This window comes from Corvus kubaryi, unplaced genomic scaffold (assembly GCF_017639235.1).
Source record: "Corvus kubaryi isolate FWS band 111438036 unplaced genomic scaffold, C.kubaryi_AGA036_p1.0 68, whole genome shotgun sequence".
In the NCBI taxonomy this organism is placed as follows: domain Eukaryota; kingdom Metazoa; phylum Chordata; class Aves; order Passeriformes; family Corvidae; genus Corvus; species Corvus kubaryi.
Genome location: NW_024582056.1, coordinates 5796283 through 5822880, shown reverse-complemented (window position 1 = coordinate 5822880; position 26598 = coordinate 5796283). Strand labels below are relative to the sequence as shown.

The 26598-nt window shown below is 38.0% G+C and overlaps 1 protein-coding gene across 7 annotated transcripts in view; it reads right to left on the bottom strand.

The window, feature by feature from the left end:
- The window catches only part of CDH18 (cadherin 18), a 521943-nt gene that overhangs the window by 237771 nt on the left and 257574 nt on the right, over positions 1-26598 (bottom strand). The window contains exon 1 of one of the 7 annotated variants that reach the window (XM_042048685.1): positions 7327-7523. The exons of 5 other annotated variants lie outside the window; for them this stretch is intronic. The gene's annotated coding sequence lies outside the window, so the exon portion shown is untranslated. Of the gene's footprint in view, positions 1-6958; positions 7140-7326; positions 7524-26598 lie in introns of those variants that run through there. One more of the 7 variants, XM_042048683.1, reaches the window with a different exon arrangement.

The following is a 26598-nucleotide window of genomic DNA, read 5'->3' as shown; positions in this document are numbered from 1 at the left end:
ATGATCATTCCTCCTAAGCCCTCAAAACTTACTGTCCAATTTATAGCACACAAGTGACATGCACTGTCAAGTCAAAGCATTTATGTCCCAGCAGCAAGCTGGGGAATGAACCACAGCACTCAGTCAGCTCTGGGGACCCACTCCGTATCTAAGAGCTGTGCACAGTCTACATCCCCATAACGTGCCTGCTAAACACCTGGGAAGAGGTACCTGCTGCTTGAAGAGACTTGTGGCAGCAGGTCACATCTGCTGCAGGATCAGTAACTATCTGCTGCTGCTTGGGACAATTCTGGTGCACCCACTGTGTTAATGCACAGGGAACTGTATGCCTTGGATAGCTGCCCTGAGAATACACAAGATAACAAATAAATCCAGTTTAGGAAACGCTAGACCTTGTATGGATCAACTGTAACTGTGAATACTCTGGCAGTCTACCTGACACTGAAAGAAGCTCAACCAGCTAGAAATGTTGACTGCCACTTGAAAACATATTAGCTTGCTGGTTGTTTTGATATTTCCCAAAACCACTTAGAAGGGTTCCTAGTACAAAGCTGCACCGGATTCAAAGTGTTAGTTGTGCATTCATTGAAAATGAATGAATATAAGAATGATCATTATACTTCACCAGTTTTCTAGAAGAAGTTTCTTAGATGGTTCATAACTTAAAAAAAAAAAAAAAAACAAAAACCCAACTTAACATACAATGCTAAATGAACTGATTATTTTATACCTTCCCTCATGCAAATAGAAAAATATTTAAGATCTCTCTAGGCTGAGTAGTCAAGATAATAATTCTGAGCTCAAATTCCCTAATATGAATGCAAGAACTCATGCTTTAATGGACAGCAAATATATAACAAATTTTCTTCATCAGCAAAATGTGTGGAAATTGCATGTAATAAATGAGGCGTAGCTTTTCTCTTGATTTTATTACTCCAGTAAGGAAGCTTATTATTTATTGAAAGACCAAATGTAAAACATACAAGAAATAGTGATTGAGGACTGTAATCCAGACAGAAATGAGTTTCCCTTTTATTTTTAAACACTGGCAGTTGCCATGAGCAGTTAATGGCTAACATGCTAAAATGCTGTTTATATGCCCTAGTTTTATTTCACCTCTCCTGAAAGCTAAGATTTTACATTTAGAACAGTCAGCACTTCCCAGGTGCTAATACAATACATCAGTGTTAAAAATACCTTTTTACAGTCAATTGAAATCTTTCTCGCTATTGAACAAACTAAAGGAACTAGCTCCCTTTTAGCAACTGTTTTCCTTCAAATATGCACAAACACATGCATACGCACTCCAACACCCTGAAAATTAATAGCAGCATTATTGGCCTGAGACAATTGCTAAACTACTAAATTTTTCACTAATTATAGGAAGGTTCTCTACTGAAGGAACACTTGTACCTTACACATAGGACAGGATACACTGAGGCAGTCTCAAACCTGGCTCTGAATACCTCAAATGCTTGCCCTGCAATTATAGAGATTGTATTCATGCTGCTATTTTAAAAAATTACTTATTCTATCTATTGTCATATCATCAACAGCAGAACATGACTGAAAGTTTGACCGAATACAAGCCTGAGAAATTTCACCCCAATATGAAGTAACATGCTAAAACATCCTTCAAACAATGGCCCAATATATAAATTTTGTTCACAAGTAAAAGACAAAACAAGATTATTTTCTCTGGGCAAAGTATAATAATTGAAAATGAAAGCAATCATATCTCTTGAACCAAAAGATTTTCCTTCACAGCTTTCCCACCACCCAGCAAGAGCAAGATGTAAAGTAGACAGTATTCAAATCCAAATGTATAACTTTTATAACAATATATTACTGATTTGGTTAAGTTGACTGATCATAGAATTCAAATAAATAATTTAATATAATTAGGAAAATGCACATTCCCATCTGTGAACATAAGATGACTTTGGTCAAAAAATTGCTAAGTCTAGTGCCAAACAATGTTACTAGTAATTTTTACATGCTTTTAAGAGTTCCAAACATTGTAACTTTTTTTAAAAAAAGTTACTATTAATTTCTTTGTACTGTCTCAAAGAATATGTGTGTATGTGTACGCATACCATATATATACCAACAACTGTGCTCTGAGGGCTTAATGGCAATTAATTATAAAACAATACAGTTCATGATGGAGATACTGGAACAGGCTGCCCATAGAAAGTGTGGATGTCCCATCTCTGGCAGTGTTCAAGGCTTTGAGCAACCTGGTCTGGTGAAAGATGACTACGCCTGTGGCAGAGCAGGTTGGATTAGATGTTCTTTAAAGGTCCCTTTCAATCCAAACCATTTCATGATTCTATGATACACCTGGAAATGCCAAAACCAGGAGTCAACCAAATAAAGAGTTGGTTGTTTTCAACAGGAATACTGCACAGGGAGAAGACGTGCTACGAAGTATTTAACCACATATATTGAAGTGTGTACTTCTATATCACTACCAAGGAGAGACAGATTTCTCCAAGAACGGTTCGAGCAACTGAAGTACATGAAAAACTTGAAGATATCTGATTTGCAAGTGCCCAGTTCACTGTCCCCATCTAAGAGAGGACCTGAATGCGGAAATGGCAGTTCCCACTTCTCCATCCAACACTCTCCTAAGGAAAAGCCTGATGGTCCTATTGCCTCACTCATCCCATCTGTTAAGTCAAGACAATGTGGCTGATATCTTTTGCAGAGCAATTTCAGGGTTCAATATTACATTAGTCTGTGCAGTACTACAAAGAACAAAAATGTCACAGATCACCACAGTCCTATGGTAGAAATGCAGCTGATACCTCAGCTAGCTTGGGTATTTTTACACCACACTTCATAAACAGCCTTGAAATTTGTCCATGTAAGCACCGGATAAATTATATCAAAATCTAGGTAAGGTGAAGTGAGAATGGAATAATATGTCTGTGACCTAAATATATTCCCTTTTTCAAGAAGGTTTGCTTAAAAGAAGCAAGCAATTTCATAAGAAGTGGGGAGAAAAGTCTGTAATTGTAAAAAAATGCTTTGTCTATTCTGTGATAATAAACCCAGCTTTAACTCTGCCCAAGTTTGAACTAATTCCACAAAAATAAAAATGACAATTGCCATAAAGCAAAACTGCATTTCTTCCAGGCCTCAAGCAACCGCTGAATGTATTTTCATTATATAAGGACTGCAGATGTGCAAATGCTACCAAGTTGCTTTTCAATTACTTATAAAGCTACATGACTATGTTATTCTGGTTATGTTCAATCCACAAAGACATGATTTATTAAAAAAAAAAAAAAACGAAACAAACCTGAAACAGCAACTTCCTCCACATAAAAACAACCCCTAAATAGGAGATTTGTCTTATTTACTCCTTTCAAATCCCAAACTGGTTTCTTTTAAATCCTGTTGATTCTTCTGGTGAATATAGAAACCAGTCAAAAAAAAAAAAAAAAAAGAAAAAAAGTAATGGTACATTATTAAAAGCATCTTTTAAAACATTTCAGTATGAACTGTTTTTCTGATAAAACCTGATCTGGGAGGAAAAAAAATCTTATCCTGCCAATCTTTGTTCTCCCTTATATGATACATGATTTTTTTAGCTCTCAGTTCAGAAGCTTCTTAAAAATTACACTTCCATTCTTTGAATTTCCAAATTCCATGTAGCTTCGTTTGCTGGAAATGAATAGCAAAATTGTGTATAATTCAAAACTGAAGAATAGAGTAATGGGGATAGTAACACTTCAGTATTAGGTTCTGCAGCATTTCTTTTAAACAGTATCATGCAATATTCATTCTATTATTATTGTGCAATGCTCATGTCATACATGAAGTTATAGAGCGCTTCAGGGACGTTTCTAAGACTGCCCATCAAGTATATGATGAAGTGTAAGCACTTCACCCTGATTTATCACCAGACTATACACATACTATTTAAACTACAGCACTATTGACCATGTAAAATAAGTTTTCTACTATAATTAAGGCTAGTGAGATATACATGCTGGATTATATAAACCTTTGTAGGCTATGCTGGGGTTTTGATATGGAGTTTCTTCTTATGACCTTCACGCATGTATCGTTTCCCTCTAGGAGAAGATGGTTAGAATCTCTTCTATAAATACAGTCCCTTTGTGGTGTTGGGTGGGTTTTACTACGTATTTTATCCCCTGCCTGCCATGTCAGTGGTCACCCTTTTTTTGCATTGCCTATAAACAAAGAAACTGTGCCTCATGGTGTCTTGATGGTTGGTTTATCTTAGGCCCCTTTGCAGGACAGGTCTGCCAGGGCTAACTAGCTGTTAGCTGTCCAAACAGGAGCTCATGTTCATCCACTTGGAACAGATGACTCACTGGTATTTAGCTGGTTTTATTAATCTGATAAGACTGATAATTTTTAGCACTAATTGTATTAACAGAACTGCAGCTCTTAACCATGAGCAGGAGCTATGGTTAACAGAATTTTTCATACCTTTCAAATTTCATTTATCAGCCAGAGATAAAGGTTGAAATCTTCCAAACAACCATATTGAGAACTAATAGTTCAATTCCTCACATCTTTAATGTTTAGAGCTCACATCTTAAATGTTTAAGAGTTCAGAGACAAAATTATTAAAAAAAAAATATATATAGTCACTTTTAAGTACAGATTATTCCCTGAAGGGTATTATGTAAATTTTACGCACCACAGGAATGTCAGTACTGGTGCAGCAACAACTGTGCTTCTCTGGTGTGCACACATGCACCCTCATACACTAATTTTGGATGTTGAAGACATTTATCCCCAGTTGTTTTATAACTTTGCATATGCTCACCAGAACTACTACCATGAATTAGCACAGCATGCACCAACGAAGTGGCTGAGTTACAGTCTCTGCATTGCAGGACAAAAACACTAAACAACATTTTTAATGTAGGTAGTAAAGAACAATGCTCTCAAATTAAGCTACTTGAGGAATTAAACTGTGCAAAGTATAAAAACTTTGACTGGTATTTTGTCCTAATAGAAGAGTCAGCAATCCTATCCTAGAAAGTCTTCTAGGATCTTCAATACCTGCAAGTGGAAGGCATTTAGTTTTGAATCTCATCTGTAAATGGTTCAGTCAGCAGCACAGTGCCCCCTAAGCCACGCTTGTGCACTGGATTTGCTCCTGTTTAAAGTAAAGTGCTGCCTGACACACTACTTCTCCTGACATTTTTTAAAAAAGTAGGTAATAGTAAATGGGTGGGTTTGGTTGTTTCCTTGATTTGTTTTGTGGGGTTTTTGGTTGGATTGTTTGTTTGTTTTCTGTTTGATTGACATTTTCTAAGGAGAAATGAAAAAAAATTATTTATTGTAGTCTTTAAGTAGGATGATTAGTAACTTTAACTACAAAAGAAGAGTATTACACTTTTTCCATAGGTATACATAAAAATAAAAAGAGCCACACCTTAATTTGCATTAGGTAACTATACCATACTATATCTTCTTCACAAAAGTATGAAATGAAATATTCTGTTAAAGGCAGTGAAGTAGGTTAGGGAAGCCTTTTGGTTATTTCTCTAAATCAATCTTCTTACCTTTACAGTTAGGCAAAATGCCAAGCATGTGCCAAACTTTTAAATTAATTTTATATTTGCCCTGAAAACAAACATTTACTATTATTCAGTAGAAGGATAATTTATGCAGAAGGAAGGCTTCAGTGTTTTCACACAACTGTGTATGGTTGACTGCAGCATAGAAGTAAAGATTTGGAAATGAAGGAGCTATGCTTAGTGTCTCGGAATGAAAAATAAATTCTGTACCTTGAAGTGATTTTTTCACCTGTGTTAACTGAAGTCATAATTTTACCTGTATTTTCCATTGTATTTCTTTTGACTGTGAAAAACTAATGGGGCATTGATGCACGTGAAATTGAATTTATCCCAAACCCTAATCTGAATGATAAACTACATTAAAATATAAGAAATGCTGATATTGCTTTACAGAAATCCAGTCAGAGAAATACATGCAGACATCTATGTTTGCCACATTTCATTGGCTTCTGTACCCTGTCCTCCTTGTATCTTGTCACTCATGTACACAAAACAGACTCTCACAGAAACACACATACACACACAGGTTCAGGACTACGTTGTTTTCAAAGATACACACTAGGGCAGTCATCCTGAGGAACTCCTTGCTTGCCAAAGCACCCAGTTCCAGACCACTGACAGTTCAATCAGTCAAAATGTGGTGTGAACTAAAGGCACGTAACAGTTTTTGTTCATTAGGAAATGTACAATTGGGGTGGGCTAGGAGGAAATCAAGAGAAGATTTATTTCTGCCTGTGCATTATTTACAGTGCCCTTTACACAAAGTAAAGTTAGGTGACTGCATAAGCTTTAACAAGCAGCTAAAGGTAAATCTGCAGGAGGTCTTCTCTTGATGCAATTTCAATCCTCAGTTAGCACATATAATATTACAAACAAGGGGGGGGGGGGGGGCCCCGGCACCGACCCAAACCCCTGAAATTGCTATTCAAATACCAACCTTAATGTTCTTCACATATAGTTCAACATGGCACGCGTTTTTATGGTAAAAAAAGGCTCACATATGCGAGTCGAGCTAAAGAATCTGCCTGCCGTCACCATTAAAACGCATCTGCACATTATCCCCATAAGTTAAGGAGCAGAACTGTAGGTATTACGAGCACGGTCACACACAAACACATACACAGAGCGCCGCTGCCTTTCTAAGCCTGTATTTTGCAGGTCCCTTTGCAACTGCCTCGGATAAGCAAACACGTTTCTACAGCACCACAAGGGTAAGGCTTACGCGCAAGCGGCAACTTTAACACAGACAAATTACAGGTTGTGCACCCACTACGATAGCATTATTGCACAAAATATTTTGCGCTACTCGGAAGGCTGTGTTAGCGGCACCGCTGTCCAGAAATATCCATGTTGTCACATATTAAAGTGTCATTTTATTTAAGCCTTACCTTGGCTGACTTGCCCTAACTGGTGACAAGGCACTTTAATTTATAAGAAGCAAATGGGGACTTTTCGCGGTGCTGGCGGCACAGCTGCTCGCCGTCCTCAGAGAGGTACCCGGCCCCGGCTCCGCATCCCTCGGAGCCCTGAGCCCCGCGCTGCCGCTCCTGCAGCGCCGGCAGCCCGGGCGATTGGCCGCGCCGCCGCCCGCCCCCGCCCCGCTCCGCGCCCGTCCGCCCGCCCCCGTCCTTCTCCCCTCCCCGCCTTGTTTTCCCCGGCTCCAGCACTCGGGGCCGCACGCAGCCTCCTGCGCGCAATGGCAGAGCAGGGGTAGCCCCGGCGCTCGGACAGATGCGCGATTCATCCATCCACATACCGATCCATCCATCCATCCATCCATCCGTCCTCCCGTACCGATATAACCGGTGCGTTCGGGCACAGGAATATCCTTGTCCGGCAACTGCGCGGCGGCTGCGAAACCCCGCTTTTGGTGCTTGAGGTGCAGAAGAAGGACGGCTCCAGCTTGGTGACAGCGAGCCCCTAAATTCGGTGCCGGGAAGGGGGGCCGGGGGCCGGGAGGGCTGGGCTGCCGAGCGGGGCGGGAGTGCACAGAAGGGGCGCGCCACCGAAAGCGGGCAGTACGGCACTGCTGTGGTAAGCCGGCGATAAATTTTCCTATTTCTGTGCAAAGTCGTCACAGCCTGCTAAACATTCCACTGCCCGGCTCGTTCATCAGCCGTCCACATGGTCCGGCGGTGGCTGTAAGATTCAGACTGAATGATGCCCTTTAACGTCTCCTTCCAATCCTGGTGGGGCACAGGTGTCACATTAACAACCTGTCCCCTGCCAGATCAGACCTACTCCTTTAAAGATTTCCTGCCCTCTAACACCCCTATATTCATATCACTACACCAGTGACTGTAAGTTGGTGGATAATTTGTGCCATTTCAGGCTGGTCTGGATCAAGACAGGCTGGGTGATGCAAAAGTAATTCAAAAATCTGGACCTTGTATAACATTTTAACTCCAAACACACCTTATTCGGAATTAAGATTAATGGCATTCTCCTGATTCAGGGTTTCAGGAATGGGGCAACCGTGTCAGACTCTGCTTATCCAACCTGCTAAGGCAGCGTATTAAAAATGTAATTAACATACAAGTGAAAGCCCTGGCACATTCCCTGCTGGTGCAAAGGAACCTTGCTTCCAGCCAGCAGGACATGTACCCTGGAGTGAGCCATGAAACCAGAGCGTGCTTGAGTCCCAAAGCTCCGGCAGGAAATGACAAGATGAAAGAAAAGAAAGCTCCTGCCTATTTTTTATAATGTATTATGGGTCAGAAGCAGCATCTGAAGTACAAATGATAGGTACCCCATATACAAATGATCTGGATTTGAAAAGGAGAGCTGAAAAGAGTGATTCTACAATTTAACATAACCAAAAGAGAAGCTGTTACACCAGATTATAAGGAAAGAACAACACTGCTCACTGAGATCACTTGGACTGCTGGATTTTGAGAACTTTTCAAACAAAATCACTCTGAGCTGCCCAGCAATATACATTAAAAATGATTTTGCTAGCAGGATAGGGAATTGAATGCAAGAAGCAGCTAGTTGTTTGAATTTGGGGGGTGTAAGCTCTTGGAGGGAATGAAATGGAAGCCATTTCAGTTTGCTGTTTATATGTCCTCTGGCTTGCAACTGCAGAACACATGAATCAATGCTTTAATACACAGTCTTCAGAATGTTCTCTCTCATGCAACTTCTGTTAGGTTGTGCATAGCTTCAGATTCAGATCTCATGATCTGGGGGATGGGCTGCTTTTATCCAGATGCTTTCACTATTTTACTGCACTATGGCAGAAGCAAATATTTAATCCCCTTTCCAGGGAGGTAGTTGCATTAGTAACATGGAGGGGGAAAAATGAGGGAAAAAAGGAATGAAAAGATACATGTTTCCTTTCATTCTCTTAAAGTCCAGACAATTTCACATGAAAACAAATTCATGTCAAACAATCCTCAGTGCATAAAATGGAAGAGATGAAATATAGGGTTGCCTTTCAGCCTACCTACCCTTGGATGAAATGCTGCTTAGGTGTAACAACCCAGGGATACAGTTGAAAACAAAACATTTTCTTTTTAAGCTCTTTTCTCACTAATTTCCATTTAATAAAATGGAATTATGAATATTCACCAGTTACTCAGAGCATAAGTCATCAACTCATTTGTTACTGCAATAGGATGTTTGACAAGCAGAGGGAAGTCTTGATGCTCCAGAAAGGCATTTAGAAGGTGAAAATCTGCAATTCTTTATATTATATATATTTATATTATATATAATTCTTCTCTCTATATATATTTATAAAATAAATACATGCACATGCATTTGTATTGACATATTTTAGAGTCTTCTCACAGGCAGGAGTAAAGAATATCTGTGTAAAGAGATTATAGCCAGTATTGCAGACTAATTTAATATGCAATGATCAAAGTTTTCTTAAGAATTCAAAATTACACCATTTCAAGGAAAAACTGACAGTTTGAAAAAATTAGCCTCAATGAACTCTGACATTTCTTTTAAGCCTACATTTTAAGACTAAATACTGAGATTTGATGTTACTGATGTTAGGTCAATCTTTTCATCAGTTTGAATGCTAAAAGAATTTGAATTTGTCATGGGGAAATAAAGTCTGACGAAAAGAACCTCAAAATGAAGTTACTGTCTGGGACTGCAGCAGATTCCCAGAGGAATTCCAAGGAAATTTGGATATAACCCTTGAAGCCATTGTGTGCATGGGTCTTGCCTAAGGAATTCAGAAAACTTACACAATTCTAGAAGTATATCAAAATACAGAACTTTGTCAGTCGCGTTCAGTAATTTCCCTTCCTAGACTTGAGAGCTTGTGACAATGATCACAGGGCCAGAAGAAAAGAAGAGGGTCTTTTTGTCCCTTCTAACTTGTGGACTTTCTATGTTTAAAAGCAATACTGAAAAGGAGATAGATGAGTTTTGAAGGACATGTATAGCTGTACCAGAAATAAACTAGTTTCTACAGATTTAAAACAAAATTATTCTTCTGTTGTTCCAGTTAATAAATTATAGAACATGGTCACAAAATCAGTTTCTCTTTGTGGGTGCTTAATATACTAAACATGCATTGATTGTCTTGCAGGTAACTGCTAGAGAGCTAATCATCCAGCTAACATTCAACCAATTAAAAAAACTCTAAGTGGTTCATTAATACATAAAGTAATGAAAATTCCAGGTCATTTATAGATTACAAAGTTCCTGTAGGCAAGACAGATGGATTAGGGATGGCTAAGATCATATTGGGATAAGGATGTTGCCAAGTTAAAGTCCAACTCTTTCTTAAACATGTGCACTCTAATAACTGCAGTTGAAGAATATTAGCTCAGTCGCTGCCAAGAACCTCTGCTCACATGCTGAGAGCAACTGCACTGGGAATTTTCATGTTCTTGTTCAAAAACATCAGGGAATAACATAGTTAGCTCTACCTCCAGCAGCAACTTCTCAGTCTACAAAAATTCACAAACCCCTTCCCTTTTTCCTAGATTTGAAGGAGTGAAAACAAAGGATTCTACCATTTGGTGCCACCAATTTCACATTCACAAATCATTATTTTTGTTCTCAGCTGCAGTGCATAAGAACCAGACCCAGCTGTACATCGGAGAACATATTTGACACTCCCTACCAAGCTATGTTTCTCATCTTAATAGATGAACATTTTTATTTACTGAGTTATTAATAAATATTCTTAAAACTACTAATTTATGCAGGAGTGAATTTTCTTAAAAGTTTGTGTATGATTTGCTAATGACAGTTCTTTAGAAACGATCGTCTAAAAATATATCAATAAGTGGAATTAACAATTGGGCCTCGAGTTTAGAAGCATCATATGTCAAGTTGAATATAAAAATAATGTATATAGTTTGATGATAGTTTGATGATGCATCACAATGGGACATAATTGACTCACCATGCTACTGCTATTTTTGTTTAAAAAAGGATCTAAGTGTAGTAAAACATAAAAATGCAAAAATAATTTTGACATCAAATGCATTTACAATATTGTTACCTTTCTATCTCTAGATAGCTAACAGAAAACCATGCCAAAATAGATTACAGCAGTTAAATTTTTCATTTTCTGATACATAGTGGTAGGACAGAAATTTTTAACTTGTCTAGTAGATGAACATACTGAGTCATGTTCATGTTCCTAATGAAAACTCTGGAGGATTCTCATATCATGCTTCTATATTTTTATTTTTAATTTGGTAACATGCACAAATATGCAGAGGGAATAGGATTAAGACAGTTCATTTTGTGTATGATCTCTCTGAATATTCTGTAAGGCATACATTTCCTCTAAAAAATTTAAATAGTTGATTACAAAAAGTAAATTTTTAATACATGTTAGCAAATTCTACACTATACTAATTGCAGAGAATGGTGCTGCTGATACTGCCTTGGCTCCTTCTACACTAAGCATCACTGGAGTATTTTCTAATAAAACAACAACAGCTGTTCCTAGATATATGATGCCAATAACAGTTGCCAGTCACAAAAATCTTGTGATAATATAGTCACTTGCCTTTAGTATTACATGAAACAGCAGGTAAAATATACTGACAGGACTTGGAGAAAACAACATAATACCTGGCATTTTCCTACCTGTTACCATAAAACTCTGAGCTAATCAGTCCCTCTCTGAATGCAGGAAAGATAGAAAAAAATATAAAGGGCCATAAAAGAGTAGCGTGGTGTGTCAATCTTGCAGTCTCTGCATGAAAACAGACAAGAAGGAAGACTCAGTTGAAGGCAATGATGTGATTGACTTAGACATTAGTAGATCTTTCTGCCCATCCTGTGGAATTTCACAAACTTGCTTAATTGGGGTGTTTCCTAGGAAACTAATACAACTGTGTAATTGTAGGTCATGAAGTGACCAGTGTAAAATGGGATACTTTCTGGTAACTGTGTAATGCTCATGTGTAATGGGTGGAATTTTTGTAAGTTTAGATCTTGCAATGAAATTATCCTGATGTTTTTGAAATTAATGTTGGCAAAACATAAACTTTTTTTCATACACAGACTGGTATTAAATCCTCACAGGTCAAGGTTCTCTGTATTGTTGCAAATGGCTATTCAGATATCCTATATAAAGCATCAGATACAAATATGTTCTATTTCAAATAATGAACGTTATATATGGTGGAGTTTGGTTCTTACAGCTGGAAGTGAGATACAACCTTCTTTCCCACTGTAACAAGAGCTTTAATAAATTTTTGCTTAGAGGTAGTAAAAAACTAACAAGCGAAGGCTCCTGGGACAATATAAAGATAGATTTTCATAATATTATCTAAAAGCATATTATTTCTGGGGCATATTATGTACTTTTTATCTTTACTAAGATAAAGAAATTGCTTCTCTTAGACTCAGCATTCAGTAGGCTAATGGCAGATCAAAAAAGGGGAAATGTAAAATGTTACAAGATGATGATGCAACTTCTACTGAAGTGAAAATATCCTTTCCATTGAAACCATAATGCTGAACCATGCTGAAGATATGTGAAGGAAAAATTGGGAAATTCTTGATACAGATTCTTCACTGAAACTTAACAGTCCTTCTGTACTGTATCCTATACTCCCTGTACTATAGCTGTATGTTTTTCCAGTTATTCTTTTTTAGCACTTCTTCCAGCTCCTTCCAAAAAGGTACAGGACCAACAATATATTTAAATATTTAAATGTATGCTCATAGTTTCATGCCCAGTCAATGGGCACCACTGAGAGGAGTCTGGTTTCCTCTTTACCTCCCCTGCTTCATCAGGTATTTTTACATTTTGGTAAGACCTCCCCAGAGCTTTCTCCTCTCCAGGCTGAACAGGACCAGCTCTCTGCTTCACCTGATATGGTGGATGTTCTGATCCATTAATAAGTTACACCACTGTTTGCTGCACTTGCTCTAGTACGTGTGTCGTGTACTGGGGGCTAAGAATGGGACTCAGCACTCCAGATGGGCCTCACCAGGACGGAGGCAATGGACAACTTCCCTTAACCTGCTGGTAATGCTTTTCTAATGCAACCCAGGATTCTGTTGGCCTTCTTTGTCACAAGGGGAAAAATTTGCCCTATATTTGTAGTAGTCATATTTTGTAATTATATTGAGCACTAACATAGGACAAAAGTTGAATTTTGAAATTTACTGAGCTTTGTAGTAGAGCTTCTACATCACTTTGTGGGACAACAGTTTTTAGTACAGGGCTGTAGAATCAGTTAATGTCTAATCCCAGTGTTTCTCTTAACTGGATTAATCTAATTTCCAATTTGAGTAGGAAAAAGGACACATCTGAGTATGTTTCTGGAAGGGGAAGAAACTGAGGGGAAGTGAAACAAAGGATAAACTTCTTGGTCACTTCCAAATTCTGAAAGCTTAGATGGACAGCATTTTTATTTAGAAGCATCAAATGACAAACAAAGTTAAAAGCCATATAGCGCTGTCCACAGCGGCATCCTTAACCACTGTATCTGATGGGGGTTCTCCCCCATAAAGGCTAATATGTAAGCATGGCATACTTCCTATTCTGCAGTGCCTAGCCTTGTGTGTATATCCCCTTCCAGTGTACTTAGGACAAGTGGTAGATCATAAGATTTTACTGAAGGTTTAAAAATTCCAGTAGAGATAAGTCTTTGATATCACCAAGGTAAAAGCCCCTCCTTGCTGCCCCTCTGTTTCATTCCTCTAGCCAGGCCATAAGACAACCAAAGAAATAGAAGTGAGAGTCAAGAAACAAATTCTTACTATATTTGTTTCTACTTAAAGAAATACTGCAGTTCCACCAGCCAATTACATGCTGTCATGTAGGTAATGCCATGGTTGCCATTTAGTTAATAAAACCACCATCTACTGGAAGGTTTCTCAGGATGTGCTTTTCTTTTGCCATTTACTTATTAGTGCTCTCTATAATTAGTTAGAATTAAGAAAAATTAAGTTTATGACTAGTATGATCTGTTTAATAGGCCAAATAAGCAACAAGAAATAACCTCGTGTTAGATGGTGACAAACAATGAAGCAGACGTATGTTTGTTTTGTTTCCCAAGCATAAACAGAACACAGAGTTTCCCCGACTAATAAATTTACTTTCATTTTAATTAAAACAGAACATTTAGTTACATTTCCTCTGTTCTGTCAAAGAATTAAATAGATAAATGGCTAGCAGGAGAAAAAATGACAACATTTTCTTTAGTGCCCCAACTGCTTGCATAAAGGATTACTACCCATCTGTTCACTAAAGGTGTAGGAAAGGCACATCATATAAAGCCTTATTCCCTTAAACAGGCTTGCTAAAATACTTTGGTTTTGATTCGATATATTCCAAAATGAAAAAAGTTTTTTGAAAAGTAGAATTTGTCATTTCTGTTTTGGTATAACATTAGATAAGCTGTTGCCATTGTTTTATTTCTTTGGATTCTTTCTACCATTAAATCCAAGCTCCTGGAGAGTGGCTCCCTGTGGTGATGCGATGTTTTTATTGTATTTTCATATGTTCACTGTACCCCAATGGTTCATCTGTACCTTCCCCACTTCTATTCCCAGTTGGTTTGCCCCAGATCCGAGCCGCTCCCCTGGTGCTCTCAATATGGTTATCCTCCCCTTGTTCTGGCTCTTTCCCTATCAATCACCCAAACCCCTCCCTTTGTCCCCGAAAGTTCGGTGTCCATCACCCAGTTTTTCCTTATATGGTCCCCGTCAATCCCCCGAGATCCTGCCCCCTTGGATACCTCCCCTCTGGAAATCCCCTGAACCTCGATGCCCCATTGGGGCCTGTGACCCCTTTCCCTCCACCCCTCAAGACTATTGGCCCATGTGAATGTCCATCCCTGTCCACATCCCTCCCCTAAAGATCGCTATTGGTCTCCTGTCAAGCCATCCCCGTTGTAACGCCTCCCTTTATAAGTTGTTGCTCGGGTCAGATCTGGGCTTGTCCGCTGTGGATACCTTCCAGTAAAGTTGCATTGCTTTCTGTGGCAAGCCTCCCCGCTACTTTTTAAGCTTTCCCTTCCTCTAGGGCTGCTGACTGCTACAGTGCCTGGAGCCGGTGCTCCCCTGGGTAGAGCAGAGGCTTCAGAGGAGCAGCCTTAAAGCTCCGTGCCTCCAGCTGCTCCCCACTCCTGCTGCACACCGCTGGAGCCAGCCTGGGCAGTGGACAGCAGCGGTCACTGCAACAGCTTCCCTTGAGGAAATTATTGCAATGGCAATTCTGTAGATTCTAGCCGAGAAGGATCCATTAAGTAAACAGTCACATGCAAGACAAGACAAAAGACTCCACTCAGTTTCTCTGGTAGTAAGGTTTGATTGATGCATACAGTCCAGGAAGGTTCTAATTTTGCTCTAAGAAATTGAAGACTGAATTATCAGCTACTTCCCTTGGTATTTTTCTTTTGTAATGGTTAACGACTTCTGTATTTGGTAACTCAATTTACTGGCTTTCAGGAGTTTTTAAGAAAATCTGTTCCATCATTCTGATAAAATGCCTCATTCTTTCAGTCATGTAAGAGGTGTGTAGGTAAACAGGTGAAATACAAAATGGGACAGGATGCATCCAGCAGTGTTGAGTGGAGTGACTGTCATTATTGGAGAGATACTCCCTGCTACAAAATAACAGAAAGGTTTGTGTTGGAAGGGACCTTTTAAGGTCATCTAGTTTCAACCCCTCTGCCATAGGCAGGCACACCTTCTGCTAGATCATGTTGCCCCATCCAAGATGGAATTGAACACTTCCAGGCAGTGGGCATCCACAACTTCTCTGAGAAACCTATGCCAGTGCCTCACCACGCTCCCAGTGAACCATAAATCTAATCTAAATCTACCCTCTTTTAGCTGAAAGCCATTGCCCCTTATTTTAGTACTACATGCCCTAGTAATAATTTGTAGGTCTCTTTAGATACCAGATGATTTCAACAAAGTCTCCCTAGAGACACCTCCTGCCTGAACAACACCAACTCTCAGCCTGTTTTCACATGGGAGGTGCTTCAGCCCTTTGATCATCTTTACTGCCTGCCTCTGGACTCACTCCAACAGGCCCGTGTCCTCCTTATGCTGAAGTCCCCAGAGCTGGACACAGTACTCCAGGCATGATCTCACAAGAGCAGAGTAGAGAGGGAGAATGACCTTCCTCAATCTGCTTGTCACTTTTTTTTTGATGCAGTTCAAGATACAGTTGGCTGTCTGGACTGTAAATGTAAATGGCTATCTATTAAACAAACAGAGAAATTCTTCAGCAATTGAAACACGGCAAATCACTTCCATCTTCCAAAAACAGTAAGAAGGAAGATCCACAGAAACACAAGGCTGGTCAACCTTACTTGAATCCCAATCAAATTTATAGAGCAAGTTGTCCTCAAAAAGCTTTTCAGGACAGCAACCTGATTTGGACTGGCAAGTATGGATTTACCAAGAGGAAATCTTGCCTGACCAACTTGTCTTCTGTGATGAAACAACTGGATGAAGACAGCAGGGCAAATACCTTCCCTCAGTCTGAGTAAAGCTTTTGACACATTCTTTCCCAGTATCCCCATAGTCATACTGAGGACTTTATGAGTTGGGTGGAACCTAAGGTAGTGGAAGTCTGTCTGGACTGTAAGACTCTGAGAACCACTTGCATCATGAGTCAGTATTGATCTAGACACTATTTAGCATCTTAGTCAACAACATGAACAATAGGACATTATGCCAAGTTGGCAGATGAAACTTCATTGGAGGTTTCTTTGAAGCTGCAAAACGAAGCTAGATATCTTAAAAACAGACCAGTCCTTCCTTTTTCCTTTCCTATATTGACAATAGCAAAACTATTTTCCATGTTAGTCACTTCTAATAGCTCTGCATGCCAGTCACCCAATGAACCAGCCAGTCTCATTTCTCACATGGTAAGAAATTCTATTCTCAGCTGGCTGTGCTAAAGACCAGCAAGTCAAATTCTTAGATTTATAGGATCTGCAATGAGAAAAGAAAAATTGCAGAAATTTCCATTTATTACTAAAAGAGCTGGACTTACCTATATGGATGCAAAGAACAGACTACGCAGTAAGAAAACCACTGGTTTTACAGTATTGTTTTTAGTGTAGCAGAAAAGCATGATCTAGGCCCGTAACACTATTTAAAATTATGATTGACAAGGAAGAGTTAACCAGTTGTTCCTTAAAGAATTTTAAGATAGAAATATTTAACAAGTTTTTCAAAGCTGAAAGTTTATTTACTCTTTCTTTCTAGTCCTTTTTAATATAGGGCTATAGATCACTGATCCTTTCTAATTCTTCTAAATGATTCAATGGAAGTGGAGCTTCATTGTTGTAAATGAAAACTCATTGTACACTATGCATAAATTTATGCATATAACATTTCACTGCTTGTATTTTAGCACTTATAGTATGTGGATTGTTGTATGTTCAGATGTTTTAAGCTCATACTAGGTAATATTAATTTCATTTAATATAAATTTGATTTTGACCTTCATGGTGTATTATACCACACCTAAAAATATTTTTATCAGTTGCATTTAATGGAATCAGTACATCACCATAACCTAAATGAATAGGCAAAAATCGATCTCCAGCATTGTTCTTTTTTGTCCCAGTGCAATATCAGTATTAATAAACAGACATTATTAAATTCCAACACAGACATTATTAAATGTAAGGTGTTATTTCCATGTCCAAGACCTAAGTTCTTTAATACAGATTTTAATTAATAATTATTTTTTAATTTCATTGCTTCTGCTGTTGTAAAAAGGTTCATCAGTATCACCAAAGCTGGAAGATAAACCACTCTTTATCTAATGTTAGTTATTAAAGTGCTTCTCTTAATTTTATGGAAACCTAAGTGCAAGGAGCCTGTTACAGAACACACATTTTCAAAGCTGATTAGGGGACAATTTAGACTTTTCTGCCTGGAAAGAGTAGAATTTCTCTGAAGTCCTCATATTACTAAGGGGAAAGAAGAAGGACTCAGAAGCAGGAACGCTGCTTGAGAGCAGCTGTCTTTCAAGGTTGTCCAAAACCTTTTCCAAGCCTAGAGGGGGAAGCCAGATGATGTGCAAAGTGCATCACCCATCTGCACTGATGTGATCCCGAGGAGCACTGCACACCTGAGGGCAGCAAGACACGCAGCAATCGGAGAAACTACTGTCACTGCAAGCATGACACCAACCACCACAAGCTAGCCCAGGAATAGATACACACAAGGGAAAGACACTTGAATACCTGATTTACCAAAATATGAATATCGATCTAATATCGATATCCAACTGAGACAGACAAAAACTCTCTAACAGTTTAGAGTTAGAAAGTGCATGTTTTATTTGGTGCCAGGCACTGTGTGGGATCGCTCCCTAAGATGCAGGGCCCCGATACAAGCAAACACAAAGGTTTTTATTTACAAAAATTATGAATATCCAAAATACAAATGCATATTCATAACATTAACACCTCCCATTCTCCGCTTCATATGGAAATGAGCTTAAATGTCATTAAGCATGCATAGTGTGTGTTCTGAATTGAGTCAGTGGTCTTGAATTGGGTCAGTGGTCCAAAAAATGATGAAGTTACTCATCTTCCTCATTTTGACCTTTTCTCCCTTCTGAACTTTAACAATCCTAATTACTTTAGTGACCTCTAAGTTTCCTCTTGCGTGACTTTTGAACGAGTTCCCACCAAAGGAGGAAATTGGTAATTGTCCTTGTTCCCTACACTTATCAATGTTTCTGTTCCTCATTCTAAGCACAGCTAAACAAACATACAAATGACAGATCATCAGTTGTTTGATAATCAGTTACTAACATCTTAAAACCCATTTCAGGTCTAGCTCTCTTAACTATTTTATTGACTCTAGCTGGGCCCAAATTCCTTCTTACTCTAACTTATTTCAATACAGCTAGCCTATAACTAAAATCTTTATGTTTCTTCTAAATCTATGTTTCAACCTGTAGCCCATGTCAGGGGCTTATACTTACAAGACAATAATTGATACACAGAAAGTTCCTTCTACTTCTCTTTTTTTTTTTCTTTTTCTAACCTGGTCGCACTTCTACTTCCTGTGAGTAGGGTTTGCTCCTCATTTGTTACAATGGAAAAAACTCTTAAAAACCTCTTGCTGGGTTAGATTTACTAAGTGAGTTCAGCAGTACAACAGCACAGGGAAACATGCAGCCCTTAGCATCTTTAAAGAGTGAGCTAGCACTGGGGACAGCTGTGGAAGGGAGAAGGCAAAACCATCTGGTTTTCAGACCAGCAAAAGCGAGCTCCAGAACTGACAGATATGTTTGCTTTAAACTGCTGATAGCAGGGAGAAGCATTCATATAAATGGATGAATTCGAAAAGTCTACAGTCAAATTAAAAAGCCTTGGTAGAACTTTGACAAGAGTTAGGAAAAGGGAATTTGATTTTTTTTTTTCCAAAAAATCTCATTTCTTTCTCTACACACTTCCCTCAAACAAAACCAGTGATATATAATGCAAAAACTTTGTAGATAAAACCAAACACTAGTGCCTGATACGGATAAGGAAACCATTTTATTATTAAAGCTACCATCATTTAAGCATTTAAAACATTTTAAATGCAGCTAAAGTGAAGTAATAACTGTATAATAATCACACATAGACAGGAAAATCTGTGAATAAAACCCCCCATGGAATAGTTTTAAAAAAAAATATGTTTTTCAACAAAAATTCACAGTAATACCTGAAAAGCAGGTTTTCTTGTTAGCTATAAGCAAGACAAATCTTAGTTGTATTCTGCAATGGAAAGAAAGTCAATCATCTGTATACTGAAATTAGTTCTGGTTTTGAATGTCTTGTATGTTACATGGTTTATCAAAACAGTATCCTATGTCTTCACTGCTGATGTGATCTTGTGATTTTTCAAAAAAAATTATAGAATAGACCTAACTATAAAAAAAAAATAGCAAGAAATTATGTTTATTGATGCATAATATGTCAAAATTTAGGACTGTTAAATTGATGACTCATGTCAGTCTACTGTGACTAAAAAATGTTAATTGACTTTTAAAATAGATACTATTTCATAATGTCAAGGAAATACCAAGAACCAGTCATGACTGATTATTTTTAGAAATTCAAATCTTATTAGTATCTCTGTGATACTACCATTTTTGTACACATTGAAGTTTCCTCCCATGCAGTTCTTAGGTAAACCCAAAACATTTATTGAACGACATTTCTGTCTTACCTTAAAGTAGATAAATTCTCTTTATAACGTTGCAGGTATCAATATGCTTTAAGCACTAGTCTGTCTTTTCAGCTAGCACATTTTCTTGAAGACTAGCATGTTGAACTGATGTTTTGAGTGAGAGGCTCTAGAGACAAAACTATCAAAATGCTCTTCAATCACAATGTTTTAAAGTACAAAACCGGAATGATTACAGAGATTACATTCCTGGTTTGCCTGATAAGTTGGATATATCTGCTGGGATAATAAAGTTTAGTCAGTGTCAAAGATGACATCCTCAAAATTAAAGACACTCTCCCCCATGTGTCATAGCTGCCACATGAAAGATGCATGATCATAAAAAATACAGTTTTGCTTTTTCTTTTTGAGATAGTCTTCAGATAAACCCTGAAATCAGTTTATTTCTCTCCTCTGGTTAAGGAAGCAGGCAAAACAGAGTGTAAAGCCTCCAATTATGGAATTCTTATTTATTTGGTGTCTTTAGCTTCATTATGACCCTCTCCTTCTTTCCCCCTTTTCCACCATTTGGTTTCTCAGAGTATCAGAATGTGGGAAAATTACTCAGGGTAAAATCAAAGAAAACTGAGAAGTTATATTCACACTCTAACAGGAATTATAACAGTACAGAAATTTTAGGGTGAAATGCAATTCATCCCTGGATGGGATGTAGTCATCATGCCCAAATTCCCCCACACAAGACATGCTAAGGGAAATGAAATGGAGGGTGGAACAGATTGGAGACACTCCAGCGAGGCTTTGCTGAAATCCTTGCGATGGAGGGACCTCGGAGGTATCTTGTAGCTGATAAGCCCCCTATCAGGTGTTAACCAAGGGAGAAAAATGATGCCTTGGTCTTGAACCTGCAACCATGGTGAGATCACAGATGCCGTACTGATGCACACATCCATCCCAAAGCTACCTGTTGCCACGGTACCACCACCCCTCACAGAGAAGTGTTCTCTATTTTATTGACTATATCTTAGAATTTTACACCAATCAGTGAAAAAGGTATGTATGACTGGAATTACTCCTGCTCCACCTAGACGTGAAGAAATAGTCTAGAAGTAAGTTAAGAATGGGACAAAGTTAGGGAAGAGTCCACTGTAATTTTTGGGATCAGTCCATGGGCTGAACCTGTCTTCTTCCCCATAGGGACTCCTACAGGGTAAGAACCACACTCTAATGTGCGCTGAATGGTAATCTCAAGCCAGCTTGTGTTTGGGATTAGAGCTTGTCAGTGTCTGGCTTTGAATACCTTTTTGCAGTCAGATACTATCACTGACAATCCATGAACCTTAACCTGTCACAATCTTATTAATAAAGGGTGTTCCGTAAACTGTTAGTGTGAGTCCTTCATGGGTGCTGTCAGTAGCTGTCAGCAGGTAGCATACTCAAATAAAGATGTGGAGACCTGGGAGGGGGTCTTTCTGTTGGCATGTGACCTGGAACAAGTCAGTCCAATCACTCTCTTATCCAGAAGACTATTCAGTGAAAGGTCCCCATAACTGGATGCTGGCAGACTGGTTGGGCACAAGGATCTCGGCTTTCCTGGGATGCTGACAGTCTTTATCAAACACAGAGAGTTTGAGGAAATCCCTTTTCATGTGACACAGTATTTTTGGTATCTCCTGTACTCCATTGCTTAATGGCAAATGAGAGCTTCAATGTAAATTTTTTCAAAGGAACACATGGTCATTATTTTTATCACTTTGCAGAGTATTTATTTTCTTTCTTTACATTCCACTGATTTCAGTGCTGTCATACACCACAAGGGGGACACTGGTGCTTTATACAATTTTAGTTTTTGTCATCATAATACTAGATTAGCCCCTGGATTCTAAAAAGGTTCATATGCATGGCCTAATTATTTTAGAGTGAGCAGCTTCTATGATTGCATGACTTTCCATGAGCTTGCAGGACCTCTAAAATGTTTCTGCTGATCTGCTTGCAATAGTACACTTTTAGAACTTTTATACTTTTATATATATATATATATAACTTACACTTTTATATAGTTTAGATTTTACAAATGTTATCACAAGCTTCAACTTTCAGACACATACCACTATTTCTTAATTTGTTTAAAAAATAGTCTTCATATTTATCAGGAATCACTTGTGACAAAAAAAGGTTTTTGTCGGAATCTGTGTTTTTCCTACAGTGCTGAATGAAAAATATCCAGAAACAAACTGGAGGGGGTTTTTTGCAGTGAACACTAGAGATACACTAAAATAATTTATGTTAAATATTTTACAAACTCAAGATCAAGTCCAGTATGGTATTACACTGAGGAACCCCATAGCACATTCAATTCACCATTAACTTCACAGAATCGACAATAAGGGAGAGTTTGCCAACTCTTTACTTCTCAACCAAGATTTAAATCATCTACTTTGAACTGCGTCAACATGATTAATTACAGAAAGAACTCATTAGTGGGACCTCTTAAAAATACAGAGATTAATGGAATGGGAATTGGGAATTAGATTCTGCTACTGTTAACAAATTTCACTGTTGTTTCCACATGTCATTTACAAATTTACATTAGAGTTGGTGGTCATCTAGCAGTTGGATTGCTATAGAAAAATGGAAATGTGTCAGCAGATTAAAGATAGACAAAATAACACATATTCAGCATACAATTTGGAGGTAAAATAATCCTACTATGGAGATTTATTTTATGTGTGTGAAAAGTATTACAGTGTTCTGCATATTCTAGGAGTAAACAACCGTCAGACAATATAGCGCTGAAAGGATATGTGTGTATACATCTGACTGCCAAATCAAGAAAAGGATACTTGGGGACCACACCATGCTAAAATGAAGGTATTGAGATGCACTCACAAAAGTGACTCACTGAAATGATTCAAGGTAACTTCTCTCTATCGCTGTCAAAGAATCTTATCCAATATAAAATATTTAAGGGTTTTTTTCATTATGTCTGTCTTACTTCTAGGGGTGAAACAGAGATATATTTGTGTTTCATTCCCTTGAAAAATTATCTCATTCAATTCCCTAGCCTTTCTTATACAGGCTACTTTTTGACAGAAATAGTAAAGCTTTGTTTTTAAGCCTTTTTGTCTGCCACCAGCTCTTGCAGAATTTTAGTGAACTCCATATGCCCTTAGTATTAGAATTTCATTTATATCTTTCAGTTTTGATGTTTTTAATAGGTGTTAAATGAAGTTAGGTTCAGAGCTTTCAGGTATTATTTTTATTCATGCTATATCTTTGTCTATTTTTAGTGTCTGTGTAAAATTATTTGATTTTTCTTCTAAATCGCTATTTTTCATTCTTTCCTGTTTGCATTTTTTCCCTTTGTTCTCACTACAGGAAATGTAAACTTAAAAATACTTACTCTGTTGTTTTTGTTTTTGTTTTTTTTTTTTCCTGTGGATATTTCTTTCATTTGTTGTCACACTTTGAAGTTCACATAATTTCTTACCTGCATTTGCTTTACTGGCACATTTTTTACCCTTTTTTTTTTGGGCTGAGTAAGGTTGCTACAACATTATGTTACTCCTTGAAGACCAAGAAAAGACCAGTTTTAGCTATAAGAGCTGTGTTGGAATAAAATTCATATTATGGGCTCCTTACCTATGCTCTTCATTTTCAAAGGAAGAGGTAGATTAAAAAGTTAAAAGAAAAAGGTTCTGTCCCTTTTCCCTCTTTGTAATTGTTGCTTCAAACAATTGTTGCTGAATACCAAGATTCTTTAAACTTGGCTATACTGAAGAGGAAGAGAATGTAATTGACAACTTTAATCCCCAAACACAATGGCCCATTCTGCTGCCAATGTACAGCAAGTTCTTTGTGGTCTGTGCAGAGCTTTCTTGAGAATTGATGGGGACCATAAAGTGAGCTACTGCCTTCATTACATTGCACTTCAATAGCAAGATGTATTTCTTCAGCTGCATCTTCTTTGATGTAAATACAAACCTAAATTTACTTGTGCATTTCTACACAAAGTAGTACATCACACAACTGCTTGCAAGATGAGTGACAAACCAGCAAGAATGAGAGCTCTTTTTGGCATAAGTGCAGGCTGATGCAGACATAAATGCTTTTGAAATTGGTTTAGGGCAACTGGTCTTTGCGAAATGACCTAGCAGAAAGGCACAGAAAAATTTCCATGAATTCAAAACACATTAAATAAAAATTTTCAAGGGAAATAACTGACTGATGAGGTAAGAATGATATATCTTTGTTTCACAAGAAGGAAAGAAAGGTTTTTTTGGGATAATCTGAAGAGACAGAAACAGATGAAGTCATTCCATATAAAACATTCTCTAAAAAACCCAGAGAAACAAGGATCTCAGCCTCCTCAAACATTTTTTATTGCATCCATTTTTATTGAGCCTGACTGACCCCTCAGACTTGAGTATCTGTTGCCCACTTTACAGAGATACAACAAGAAGGATAAAATGCTTACAATATAACAAACCATTCTAATTTAAATTGAATAACTGAGAAGTTTGACCTTTGATACTGTGGTTTACCATGTTCTTCAGATGAAATTATGTAAATCAGATGTTTGGGATATTTATTATCTCTTATCTCTGGAGTATAAAACTAAAGCTCATTGCTTGAAATAAATGGGATTTAAGTATTTCTTTAAATTCTTTGGTGAAAATACATTTATTTGTCTTCATTGTTTTAAAAAGAAACCTGAGGTGGAAAAAAAGCAGAGAAGGAAAAGTAATTTACAAGAAGTTCCTTCATCAAAATGAATGTCAATTCACAGGTAGTTAGACACAATAGGAACTGATGAAACAGAGAAATGAGACAGTGATCAATAAGATGATGCAGTTGTACTTTTGTAAGTAGATCCCATTTTCTATCCTTCCAAAGCACTGGAGCCCAAGGTTGTCTCATCAATATACATATACATTCTTGGAGGGAGGGTACAAAGAGTAGGGAGCCCAGTGGTGCCTGGTGGCAGGACCAGAGGCAATGGTCACAAACTGAAATACAGGAGGTTCCCTCTGAACATCAGGAAACAATTTGTCAGATGTGAGAGTGACCAAACAGTGGCAAATGTTGCCCAGAAAGATGGTGGTGTCTCCATCCTTGTAAATATGCAAAAGTTGTCTGGACATGGTCTTGGAGAACAGGATCTAGGTGTTCTTGCTTGAGCAAGTGGGTTTTGGACTGGATGACTTCCAGAGTTCCCTGCAAATCTCAGCCCTCCTGTGATTCTGGGATTCTGTTCCTTTCATCTACAGTTATTTCTGTTTGTCACAAAGCAGAGCTGCTCTAATCAGTTTTCATGCTGTAACAGTTTATCAAATTTCAGCCATTAGCGCCTCAAGGCTATTTTCATCTTGGACAGTCCCAGCCTCTGTGGTGTTTGGTCTGTGCCTGATTCCCCTCCTTGTTCTGATATTATCTCCCTCCCAAAAGCATGGGGCAAAACCTTCAGAAAGTATTCCACCAGAAACTGGTAACTGCTACTTCTTTCTGACACTCCTCAAGTCTTGAGCTTTTCACTGCATTTGTACACCACTGCTCTTTTCTCAGTATTTATTCTTTTCTTTTTTTTCTTCCTCCATTTCCAGCTGTAATTACCCATCAGTTTCTCTGTAAAATGCCACTGCCCTCTCTTTTTCTTCTCAGGTCACTTAAAAATAGGAAAACCCAAAATTTAATCAAATCCATGTATCTGTTCCCATACTCTAAGTGAAATGCCAATACAGAAGCTATTTTACAGGGGGAATCTATCAAGTAGTGCACTAGTTACTGCACTGGGGCAAGGAGGGCATAAACAAACAAGGCTCTTCACTTAAGTCCGAGTAAGTCAAGCAAAAGTTTGAACCTGAATGTTAGAGGTGAAACCCTAATTGTGAGATTATTCCCTGTATTCTGTCTTACTGACCTGATGTTAAGAAACTCTGGTTAAAGTTTCTGAGAAAGAGACATGTTCTTGAAGTTTCAGTTATATTTCAAGGTGCAGACATTTCCCAGTCTCTCTTTTTAGGATTGCTACTGACAATTGAAGCCATCAATTACCTTTTAATATTTCAATATAATCCATGACTGTTTTCATACTTTTTGTATCCAGTTTTTAAAATTTCAGATATTTTAAATATAGTTCTATGGCTACTACACTATGATAAAACAAAGATACTATACAAATGAAAAACAAGATTTAGGACAGAAGATTTAAAAGGGATTGCTTATTCACAAAATATTTAATTACAAACATTCCCTCTCATCCAGCTCTTGAACAATTCATGTATTTTGAAGTTCACACAACCCGAAAGGAAACCTGCAAGACAGCACTGGTTCTTTAGGAAAGCTACCCCATCTTCTAGCAGATGGTTAAAATACTTTACCAAGCAAAAAGCCCTTAGAGTGGAGAAAGAATAGAAAATTAAAAAGAACACAG